Source organism: Hirundo rustica, chromosome 8, assembly GCF_015227805.2.
Source record: "Hirundo rustica isolate bHirRus1 chromosome 8, bHirRus1.pri.v3, whole genome shotgun sequence".
Classification (NCBI taxonomy): domain Eukaryota; kingdom Metazoa; phylum Chordata; class Aves; order Passeriformes; family Hirundinidae; genus Hirundo; species Hirundo rustica.
The window spans coordinates 20,015,360-20,028,096 of NC_053457.1; the positions used below are offsets into that span (position 1 = coordinate 20,015,360).

At 39.0% G+C, this 12,737-nt stretch overlaps 1 protein-coding gene across 2 annotated transcripts in view; it reads right to left on the minus strand.

Moving 5' to 3' along the window:
• LGI1 (leucine rich glioma inactivated 1) overlaps window positions 1-12,737 on the minus strand; it is a 29,513-nt gene that overhangs the window by 16,138 nt on the left and 638 nt on the right. The window contains exon 1 of one of the 2 annotated variants that reach the window (XM_040070844.2): window positions 12,552-12,676. The exons of the other annotated variant lie outside the window; for it this stretch is intronic. The gene's annotated coding sequence lies outside the window, so the exon portion shown is untranslated. Of the gene's footprint in view, window positions 1-12,551; window positions 12,677-12,737 lie in introns of those variants that run through there. 2 annotated transcript variants of the gene reach the window in all.

Sequence of the window (12,737 nt, forward strand, 5' to 3'; positions counted from 1 at the left end):
GTATGATAAAATTTGAATAAACTTCCTGTGAGTTCATGCTCAGTATATTGCCCTTTGCAGATCCATATCCTGTCACAGTTACCCTTAATTTCATCCTGCTTTTACAAAACTGTTGCCTTTTCTCTGTTCAGGATGAGCTGCCTGCACATATATAGCCTAATCCAAAATCCACTGATGGTGATGAAGAGACTTTACTGTGCTTGGTGTTAAGCCCGTAATATTACACCACACAGATGGGCAATAGCTCGAAGCACACCCAGTATTCACGGGTCTCCTAAAGAACAAAACATTGTCATTGCTGTTACCACTGTATTTGGAGCAGAAGGATTTTGAGATCAAAGACTTCTACAAATATTTTGAGTCCGAGTTCCTGCTCTCTTGGCTCCACCCTTTTAAGAATTCCTGTAGCAAATGGCAAATTTAAAGCAGCTGAGAGTGAGGCTGTATTTTCAATAAACAAAACTAAGTCTTGTGAATTCTAAACAGTTCTGAGAAGACTGTGCTTCCTGGTGGATCTGGCAATAAGAGTCATTGCAAGGAAGAGGCCTTCTGCAGGTTAAGTATAATAAAACTTGAAATGCCTTTACAACGGCTTATAGCACAGACAAGCTTGGGAATGATCTCAACTCTGCCGAAACTTTTTATTTGGAAAGTTCTGCTGACTTTGCCCTATCCGGACTATACAGGTTCGTATTATGGGTATCCTTCTTTATTGTACCAGTTTCATTAAAAGCAGAACCAGGCTAGTCCCTGTGTCAAAAAGCTGAGGAAATGGCTGCTTAACTGCTGCCAGCTTTGGAGAAAGACGGACTTGGAGGGTGCTCTCCTTTCCCTTATGTAGTCAGTTCACCAGTTCACAGTTCACTATGGACTTAGAAGCGATCACCTCTGAAGTAAGCTCTCAAAATTTTACAGTGATGTACAACACCTGCTCCACTGAGCATATCCTGATGAATGTGGAGGTGTCTCTGGAACTGCTTGCTGGTTTAGGTACACCAGAATTTGAACAATGACAAAAAATATGTCAGAAGAGATGTGCTGATATATGAATGATCTCTCTTTAAGAAAAACAGATGCACTGTATATTTCTTTCAAAGGGAAGCCAGGAAAAATTAATCTTTTTCTAGGTTTTATTTTGTTGCAAGTAAGAATTTTTGACCTCCTTATGATTCTTGATGCTCCATTTGCTTCTAAGCTCTGTTATAAACCAGTGTGCTTTGCCACACCCAACCCAGCAGCATCACGTTAACTGCTCCCCTGATAACCAGCCACTTTTCCCCAGACCTACACAAACAGTTCTTGCTTTGCTTCTGTTGTTTGTGTTTTGCCTTGAAAATGCTAACAATGGATATTTAAAGTTGTGGGGGGAAATGAAAGAGCAAACATACAAGCTCAAGAGCAAACCAGAGCCCAAATCAAAGGTGTATGAAGCTATGCTACTTCATGGTTCACAGCAGGAACTGATACCACACCTAATACAGGGGGAAGTGTAAGAAAGGAAACATTATAAAAGAACATGAGGTTTCCACCTGCTGCAGAAATCTGGATTTTTTTCAATTTTTCAACAACTCTCAAGAAAATTTGCCTGTTGTTTTCTCAGGGGAGATCAACTTCTACGTTGGAAATGGGGACACTTCTGAGACAGTCAACATGCCCATTCATTTCACTGGAACTGACATCACACTCATCACCTAGCATACATCTTACTGTAAGGTTAAGTGCCCTCATTATGAACCTCTCAGCAAGGAGAAGTCTTGTTCAAATATGCAAGTTACTTTTTGCCTTTTTTCCCCCCTACATAGCTCTATCAGACATTAAAACCATGATACTAGTGAGAGAATCTATGCTTAATTTGTAATTGCCAGCTTCTTCAGAACTGGCATGGCCATTTTAAGAACATATTTCTGTGCAATGCTTTCCTTAATAGGGTGGTTTCTCTCTTCCCAACTCTTGCAAGTACTATTGATTCTGCTCTCTTCCACAGATCACTGCTGGTGTTTCTGTTTTAATGCTATTCTCTAAACTGGATTAAATAAATTAGCTGGTAGAAGAACCATAAAACAAACAAAACCCCAAACAAACCCAGATCTTTCAAACCCCTCCCCCCCCCTCCCCGAAAACTGCTAGAGCCAGAACAAGCAGCTGAGGACAGGAGTGGGCAGAGAGCATTGGTTTCACTGCTAGAGAAAATGGGTAAGGAGCTGCACACTTAAGGGGCAGTTTCATGTTACAAATGCTCATATTTAAATGAACAATAGGACAGAACTGGTGACAAAGTACCTCAGTCTTCACCAAACAGGACAAAATATGAACCTTATAAAACACCCCAGTATTTACCTACCACTGTTTAAAAATTATCATCTAACTGGAGGACAGAAGTTCAACAGGTGTATACAAACTGACACTTCATAATTATCATCTGCTTTCTGCTAGCTCCTTGCACTCTTTGGTATTTATTCATAGAAGGTATCCTTCATGCCTACATTCAAAATATGAGGGATAGAAAATCCAGTCCACTAAGAACTCTGCATACAAAACAAAATGTCCCAGATTTTCTAGCATGAGCAAGTGCTTTCTGCAGACCCAAAACAACATTCTACTCTCAGTGTAGCTAAATGCCATTTAATTGGCAGCTAGAAAAGTCTATAATACATTTCTTCATGGAAAAATGTCTGAGCTCTTCCAGTGTGCCAAGATGCTAATTAAAAACAGACGGCGTGTTATAAAATCCTTTCCTTGACCTGTGCTATCTTACATGGCCTTCTGTACTTTTTCATGGCATTGGTTCCCTGAAGAATTATTCTAATCTTTATAAACTTGTCTTTGATTTTCCTTGTAATTTTGAAGTAACTTTGAAAAGAAGTAACAAAATATTATTTATTTAAATGTACATAGGAAATTTATTTGTTACATGGCAGAGACAACAAGCTTTTGAGGAGAAAGTCTTTGTTTGTTAAAAACAGGTTTCTATGAATTCTGAATAATTTACAATTAAGGAAATCTTAGCGCCACTAAAGTCACTGAAGTACTTCAAGTAGAAGCCTTGCTGGAGTGCCCTGGACATAATGAGCTGCACAATAGGAAGGATGTGCCTCATCAAACACATATTGTTTCATCATTGCTAATTGACATGCTTTACAAAACAGAGATTTGGATCAGCACTTTTGGATCAGCATTTTAAGGGGGTGTTGGTGATAGCACCACCAGTGTATTTTACTGATGTTTTTATTGTTCTCAGCAACTCAAGAAATTTGGAAAAATACCGTATTTCAGTAAGAGTTAATCCTTTTTACCTTAAGCAAATGTCAAATCTGCCTGACATCCCGCCTTGCATTATGGCAGGCATGCTGCCACTGCACAGATTCTCCATCAAGTGAAGTACTGCACCAAGCTGAACTCCAAGGTCCCTTTTTCTTACAAACCACATTCATCCTGCAGAGGAGACTTCAGAGTGCTGAAAATTTCATTACATCTGTTTGTTCATATGCCAATATGCTACATATTTAGTACAGCCTTAAGAAGAGATTTGCTCTTTTGGCTGCTGGCCCTTTCCCTCTACAGTGGGAGAACAAAACCAACACAGCATCTTTATCTAAAAACTGACTGTAGTTTAGTTTTAAATATAATTTTCATAGCAACAGAGAAATACACATTTTAGTTATGACTGCTCAGAAATGGAAGTATTTTCCCTGCCTTGAACATGGTAACATTCATATTTTAAGTTCAAAATGAGTCCTAATTACCACTTTTCTAAGACAATAATCCAAATACTATACAGCTGACTTTCTTCGTGACACCAATCACATGTAGGCATCTGTAAGTTTCCACTGTTGCTGCCTTTGTGATTTGGGCAGAGTCATTAAAACTGGAGGGCCTAATTCTCAGGCTCAATATAACACATCAGTAAGAAGTAATAAGCTTCTTCATGAAGCAATATAGCTCCCCAGCTAAATAAATGGCACACAGTACTGATTAAACAAAGGCACATGTGGCCTTTTTTCCCCAGATTTTTTTTAGATGCAAATGGATGAATATATATGAGAAAAAGACAAGGACAAAAAAAAAAAAAAGACTGGTTTTGGAACTCAAGAGAACAGTTAACATCACAGAAACTGAGATGTTGGCTCCTAGGCATGGAAAGGGGGACCTGAGAAATTCACTAGAGAATTTCTTGGAGCAAGTAATGGCTGAAAAGAGCTTGAAACTGCAAATAGTCTCCTGCTGTTCAATTTTCTCTTCACTCAGGGAAATGAAGGCTATACATTCATTGCAAATAAAGACTGGATCAAAGAGACCCAACTGCATTAACAATTTATTTTCTTAAACAGAACAATTGGAAATAATGACTTTTTAGATAACTGCTCAGATCACAAATAGTAATAATGCTCTACTCTATGTTTCTGACACTCCTGCTTCCCCCTCAGGGAGACAGATATCCCTTCATATGCACATTATATATATACATATATATTAAGATCTCTCTCAAGAGCTATATATAGCTTCTATTCACAGGCAAGCACCACAAGCACTTATTCATTCTTTCCATGCTTTACCTGCTGTTTTCAAGGCTGCCCTGATGCTAAAAATAGCTCTGCATATTAGAGGAGGGTTGCTATAGATTCAGAATGGGTGATGTTCCAAAGCCAGCTAAATCCCTCCTTGCCGAGGATCCGTGTGGATGCATGTGATGGGCATCTGTGGCCAGGGCTGTGATGCCTTTTCATAAAGACTCTTAGGCTCCAAGGATGGGGTATTTGTGTTGTTCTTAAGGCTACAGTGAACTGAAATCAATACAAATCATGGATGCCATCGTAAGTTTAAAGCTTTGTTTTCCATACCGTGGTGTCAGATCACAATACAACAGTACCTTCATATATTAACGAAGCTAATGTTCACATATCTTTTTAACTGGGAGAAAAAATTAGTATTCTGTTGCATGGGTATATTTTTCTGCAGGTACTGATGTCTTCAAGTAAGAAAATATCAAAATGCTTCACTAGTCTTCTTACTTTTTCTAGTTGTTTAACATTTGTGGCTAGATTATGACCTAGGCTGAGCTTCAAATAAAAGTTTTACAGGAAAAGAGTGGAATGGATTCACTAAACCAAGATTGATAAAAAACATTAAAATAGATCCTAATACAAATCTAAATAACACAATCCATTTTTTATGAGCAATATATTTAAGGCCAGTGTAATGCAAACTTGAGAGAATATTTTATGAAATGCTAAAGGAAATGTTTTTTCATTCAAATCTCACTTCACATCCTGACCCTTATCTTCTATGCGGTTATGGTTTGTTTCCATTCAAGAAAGTCATCTAGATATGCAACTGTTAACATTTTGACTTACCACTTGCAAACTGAATGTGGTTTCAGCAAGTAGCAGCATCTCCCCCAGGGTACAATCTGCAGTATTTCTTTTTAGTTGCAGTAGATTACTTTCCTCAGTGTTTTATTGAGTCTGCCATTTTTATTTCTAGAGCTGTGGATATTGCACAGCTCAGTATTGCTGGCTATAAATATTATAACTTGATATTTGTAACTAAGTTAGACTAATGGTTGCAATTTAGGATAGTTATCTTTCCCATTCTACTTAGGTGCCACGGAATGAATAGTGTTCTGGAAATACTTTCAATAGAAAGGTTGATAGTATTTCAGCACTTCATGTCTTAATGATATTGGTGATTAAATAACATAGAATCGTATTTAATTTGAAATATAATCCCTATTCTTTCTAAACCCTGGCAAACAGCAGTATACTTTTACTAATAAAAGGTCCGTTCTAACAGAATGGCTCATGGTATTATTAATTAAATGAGGTCTCACAGCAGTACTCTAAGAATGTTCATTAAAAACTGTGGAACAGGAATTTTTAACTGATTCTTCCTACTTCAGTGCTTGAAGCAGCTTTTTTATATCCCTGCATCCTCCTGTTTTCATTGAAGGGTAAGTTACTGATTACCTCAACCTGAATACTAACAGCCTCTACATGCAGCTACTGTACTACTTTACTATGGAACCCCACTGAAATAGTAAGATAAAGTGAGGGTTGATTGTGTCATCATTGTTATAACAATCATTACATTTTATTATGCTCTTATAACTTAGTTTATTAAAATCTGACTGTGAGATTCCAAACAACTGACTGCAGCACTGTATATTGCAAGTAATCTCTGATATATTTTCTCTGCTTACAGACAACCAGTGGAAAACACTGTGATGAACTCATCTTACCAGCCCCACAGTACATCTCTATTAACATGGCATCTGAGACTTGGACTTTGAGGCAACTTTATTTTCCAGGTTCTGTGGAACGCTGGGAACACCAACAGTGTGTAACTGCTTGATTCAGATGACAGTGACTTGTCTGCCAACTTTTTATACAGAAGACTTCAGATTCCAAACATACCCTGTCAGTGATTTGTACCTTTCCTCAATTCTCATAAGTGAATATTATGTATATATACACATGGTAGACATTATGCACAAAAATGCATGTCAGGAAAAGAGGGAATGCTTTTCTTGTCCACTATGGTTTAAAAATACAATGGACTGTAACTTTGCTCAGGTATTCTTTTTTCCCCCCTTCAAAAAAATCCAGTGGAAAACAATGTAATTTAAAGAAAATAAGTACATTGCTTGTCAGTTGTTTTATTTATTTCAACATTACTAGATTTACCTTCTCTAATTATTTTCTATGATTTTTTTTCATCTTTCATAATAACTCTAATATCAAACGAAAAACAAATTTGCCTTTCTCTTGTATTTATGTAATTGGATGCCATCAGTCACTTTCCACCAAAGCAGATCTAGCCATAAAAGTAAGATTAGGCATTCTTTGCTCTCTTAGGAAACAGCTCATACTTCAGGGAAATTAAGCATAATGAACTTCTAAAATCTCCTCAAAGGAAAACTGGAACATGGTGGTGGAGTTAGTTTCTGTATTCCACTTACTTAAATGCAGGTTGATAAAACTAAGAAGTAGTATTTGTACATACTGGTAATTACTCTTAAATTAAATTCCTGATAGGCTCAAGTCACTATTCAAGTTCATGCATGCCTACATGCATGTGTAATCTTGTAGTGAGCTTTTTCTGAGCAGAACTGCCAGACTAAGCTCTGGAGAACATAATCACCTGCCACAAAACAAATGTGGGACTAGCAGTGACAATTAAAGGACACTAGATAGGAGTCTACATAATATAACTCTAGGGGATTTATTTAGTAAAATTCTGTACATTGTGCAAAAAGAAGCCCAAACTTCAGAGATAATACAGGGAGTTGATTCTAAGAATTATTTTTTATCAAAGTCTGATTTATTATTTCCATAACTGAATCAGTTGTTTTCACAGGATCATACTGTTATTATATACAGGATACATCTTAGCAAGGACTTACATAGAACTTAATTTTAATGATTTTTTTTTTTAAGTACACAGAAGTTTTAGGATCAAGGTTAATGCTTTGAGTGTTCCCTTAATTACAACAAAAAGAATGAAAGAAGCAGTCTGGTTTTCAAGTTATAAGATTCTTTCTTTCTTTCCTATGTTATGTAATAACTCTGTAGTCATAGGCAAGAAAACTAAAATAGATGTTAGAAATTAAAACAGTTATAGTTTTTCTATATAAAGAAAAGTAACTGTGATTCTTTAACATGTTAAGAGTGGAAGTAATGCTACCGTCAAATAAACTGTGGAGCAGGACTTCAACTACTTCAGTCCGTAATAATGAAGACTAAGGCTGCTCTTCTATCAACAGTAATAAAAAAATCTTGTCAATTGTGTATGAAGTTGAGAGGCCTTATATGCATCATAGGAGGTGGAGCCAAGGGAATAAATCAGATTATTTAGCCTAGTATTTAGCTTAGTATTTTCTAACATTGTGGCCTAAACTGGGATATTGTTTACCAAATTGATCAGCTGAGAAAAAGGATGCAATTTCCACATCTTTGAAATCCTGGGAGATTTTCAGATCACCAGGAAATTTCAACTTTATTTTTAATAAGAGCCTTTGACATTTGTTTTTATCCTAACAGCAGAACAAGCTTAATGTGAATTCAGGATGTGCACCGTTGTCTTCTTCAGCTTTCCATGACTGTTTATTAAACCAGTTTCCAAACTTTGGTCTCCAAATAAATGCTCTGTAGACAGACAATAGAACCAGCACCTTCAGTGCACTTGGCAGTAAGTAGTTGTGGAGATGGCAGTGATTTGTTCACTCTAGAGGTAGAGGAGCCAGGAATAAGAAAGGTCCATGGATCAAATTCTACCTCGTACGTCCTTCTAAAATGCCATTATCTGTCGGATCTGCCTTCAGATATACGAATTTTCAAAAGAACTGTTTTCCAAATTGCCTATCATATTGGAAGTCTTCATGTTCTAGAAATTCTACCTCCACACAATGTACATGACATGGATATCCAGTGGTGTTAAACAGGAATAATTGAGAGAAAATGTCCGCAGATAACTGGAATTTAGGAAATTCAATACTCTTATAATAGGATTAGATATTATATTATTAGCTTAACTTTATCTTATTAACAAGTGAAATGCAATAAAACTATTGTGGCTACTTATACAAAGGCCTGGGATTTTAGAACAAAGAAGGAAACTGATGATCAACCAGATGCTATTTTTTCAAAGGCACTTTTCTAACAATGATTATGCACTGAAATGGTAATTGCAACTTCAAAATATCAAAAAACTGCACAGCTGCTCTTCAGATAATGGAAACAGCATGGGCTTGTCTATGATTTTTTTTGTAACTGACTCTATACTGGAAATATCTTTAAATACAGAAGTTCTTGAGGAAATTACTTTATCAGCCAAACAAATAAAACAGTATTTGCCTTATAGCACAGCAACATTGACATCTAGTGGCTAATTAAGATTCACGTTTAATATTCCCTGCATGGCAAAAAACTGTGGAACACAGCATTCATTGAATTTGACAAACCAGATATGCACTGCCAGCTACATCCACATAGCCTCTAGATGATTACAGAATATCATTAGTCTTTAATGACTAGTTTGGAGTGACCAGTACCTGTGATGGGAACTGGTGAGCGTGAGCCACTGCCCCTCACGTATACCCCGACTGTCAGGAAGTCTTAAGCTTGGGAATCAGCTTCCTGATTGCAGTGTATACCTTCCTCAGGGCTTGTTGGAAGGCACAGTGCATCCCTAAAATTGCACACGGGTACAGCTAAATGAAAAAGAGGTACAGTTACTGAATGTGATGTTACTGGCATATGTGAACGTACATTTTTAGCTTTACTTGCTTTTTCTACAAATTACTAGGGGGCTTCAAATAGGAGGAGATAAAAATCAGGATCATGACAGATGCCAAAGTACTGTTCGTACAATGAAGAAACAAAAATAAATTATTTGGCAACTTACTTCATAGACATGTAGGAGATAGGAAGGTGCCAATATCAAATAGCACCAGAAAATAATGTCTTCATTTGTCAACAAAAGAACTGACTTAATGGAGAAAGAGGAAAGATTAAACAAGAAAAATCTCAGTTTTACTAGCATTCTTGATGCTTCCGCATTACTGTTGCATAATCAAACTCAAATGTAGTCTCCAGCAACAGCTCACAATGAATGTAGTTGTCAGTGACTGCTCTGCCCTTGCTCTCCATACCAGTGGTAGCTGCCTCCTTGGGCCTACTGGCAAAGCCTTCTGATTTGCTTCATTAAAAATTGGAACAATTATTTTAACTGGCTAACCAAACTGATTTTGATTCAACAGATCAGAATCTGTTGAGTTTAAACAACTTTACCAGAAGATCTTAGGAGGCAATCATCTTCTACAGGAAGGCTGATGTGTTTCTTCCTGGCTAAATACTGTTAAGGAATAAACATCTACTCTTCATATTTCTTAAAAATACATAGAGAGATCTGAGTCAGAAAAAGAGCAATAAAATGTAGTTCTCCAATACGTAACCTATATAGAAAGGTTAAAGTACTTTCTCAGGCTGCAAAAAAAATTTGTGGGGATATATGTCTTCCAGTACTTAAAAATGTTATTCAAATGATGACGGCTTCTTGCTTTCTGTACAAACTAGTGCAAGGCATTAAATAGCAACAAGGAAGATTTTTCTTAGATAGTAGGAAAAACCCCTTTATACCTAAGAGATTAATAGATTAAGGTATTTAGCTGTGAAATCTCCTATACTAGAATCTTTTAGGAACAGCTCAAAAAGTATGTCAGGTATAATACTTTGAATTCTGCATCTCTATGATGTATGTACCATGTCTGACTTAAAGTTTTTGGATGCACGAGTTCTCATACTTTAGCCCATTCTAGATTTAGGGCAGAACTAAAGTTAAAGCTACAGTGATGTTTTCTCCTTTATGGACCACGAAGTTCAGGACTACTGTAATTTGAGACAATTGTTTCACATTACTGCTGACCTGGCCTAAAAGAGAGCTGCTGCTGAAAGGACAGCCCCTGTTTTTCACCTCCCACTTCCCTCCTGTCCCATCCCTCCATCCCTAACATTTTTCTGCCCCACCAAGGTTACTCACACAGATACCACATCAGGACAGTCACAGGAGCTAGAGTGGCAGAAAATTAAATTCTGCAGTTCAGCAGGAGTGGTCAGATGAGCACTAAGGCAAATTCAAGAAGAATGCTCTCTTCAGTGGCAGCTTGACTTACTTGTAAAGATTGGCATAGGCTGACTTACTTGTAAAAGGAAAGCTGTGCCTCTAAGGTTTGGCTGTACAGTCATTGAAATCCAACTTAAAATGTAGCACCTCCTGCCTTGTAAAGAGTTAAGCCCATCTTGTCTGGTTTTTTTTCCCCTTCCAGTCCTGTGGGACTCATATGAGAGAAGTGCCTTTTTGGTGTCAAAATATGCTGTTGCTAGAATTAAACTATGGAGCAAAGTATAATGTATATACCAAGGGCTAAGGGCACGTTCAGATTCAACTCCCAGTTTATTTGGGAGGCCATTCCTGAACCCATTCTCCAGCTGTAGCTTACTCTAGCCCACATATAAAATGCAGTCAGGTGATGTTCTAAAGCAACTCAGTTAGACATCAGAAAAGCATAGCATAGCAAGATGAAATTATCTATCTGCTATTCTCAGAAAAGCTGTTTATAACATAACTTCAGCATCTACAGCAGCTGCTATAGTTGGACTCACTGCAGAATCTTCCTGTCCCAGAAACTGTATTTTTTCTATATGCAGGCTTTTGTGGCCACAACACAATGCCAAGAGATTCAAGAATTGTAAATCTTTCCTCTACCTTTCCCACTCTTCTTCAAAGTGCATAATCAATGATACGCTGGCCCAGTTTCCAGAATCATGTCAGGATTCATTCATACTAAAATAGTCTGTCATTGCCATAAGTCAGGAACAACAAAAAGATGCCTGCTATTACAGCTTTGAGAGTATACATTATTTATTTTGATATATTTAAATTATTAATTAGGATAATTCCATTTTTGCAACAGAGTCTCTGCCCTTTAGAGGAAATGGGCCGCATTCAATAGGACTTCAGCAGAATACTGCATGCACTCACACACGCAGAGTGCCACTCAGCTCCTTTCCGTGGGACACTTCAGCATCATCTTTGTATCCCTTCACAGCAGTAATGACATAAGAAGTAACACAAACACTAGGTCAGGAGAAAAAAAAAATCTGAAAACAGAGACTGAGGAGCCAAGGTAAGGAGATACACTGTCAGCTGTGGTGTGTGATTGCCCTACTGCAGAAAAACAACTACCTACAACTTTTATTTTACAACTTGCATATTACAAGGGCAGCAGCAGTATTTAAATTTTTAATATTTCCCTGTATTAAGTGTATTTGTGGTTTAACTATCCAGGAATCAATAACACAACTGGAAACTCTAACACAGTCCAGAAGAAAGTACCTGTGATGGATTACAGCATTTCAGACCTCAGCAGTTCAGGTTGTGTTTGAGGGGAAACTATCAATTCATTGACAGCTAACTGCTCTATCTGATGGCTTAATGCCAAAGATTGGTGCTTCCCAGCTACTTGATCAGCAAATACTTTTGGCTTATAAAGCTCCTTTTTATGATGCAACCCACAGGCTCCCAAACTCTTATCGCCCAGTTGCCGTCGGTCCTCACAGGGAAACTGAGTCACATACTGCCTTTCGTTCTTCTGCCTGCGAGATGCGACTGAACAGAAGAGAAGCCGCTGGCACAGGCAGAAATCAGTGTTCCAGATCGCCGTGCCGAGGCCGCGATCGCGGTCTGTGCCGCGCCGAGGGCAGCGCGCACCTCCCGGGCACGCCTGGCAGCTGCTGCCCACCGCAGAGCGCCTCCCGGGGCCTCCCTCCCTGAGGGGTCCTTGTCCCCTTGTCCTCCTCCCGAACAACGACCCCCGCCTCCCCGATCCTCCCGAGGGACCCTTTCCGCCGAGCCCCGACTCCCGCAGCGGGGTCTAAGCCCTTGCTCCCGCAACAGGGACTGCGCTGCCCGAAAGCGCCGGGGACGGTGCGGGACCGACCCGGGCCGGGGAGAGGGGCGCACTCCGGCCTCTCTGAGCCCCTGCGGCGGAGTCCTACCTTCCCAGAGGCGGAGACCGCGGCAGCCGGGGCCGCTGACCGGGTTCCCGGGCAGAGAGTCTCCCCTCGCCCCTAAACATGATGAGCGTCTTTCCCCTCCCCTCCCGTGCCGCTCGCCCTCCCCCGCGCCCCGCTGCCCCGCGCCGCCCGCCCGCGGCGGAGGAAGGGAGGGAGGGAGGAAGGGAG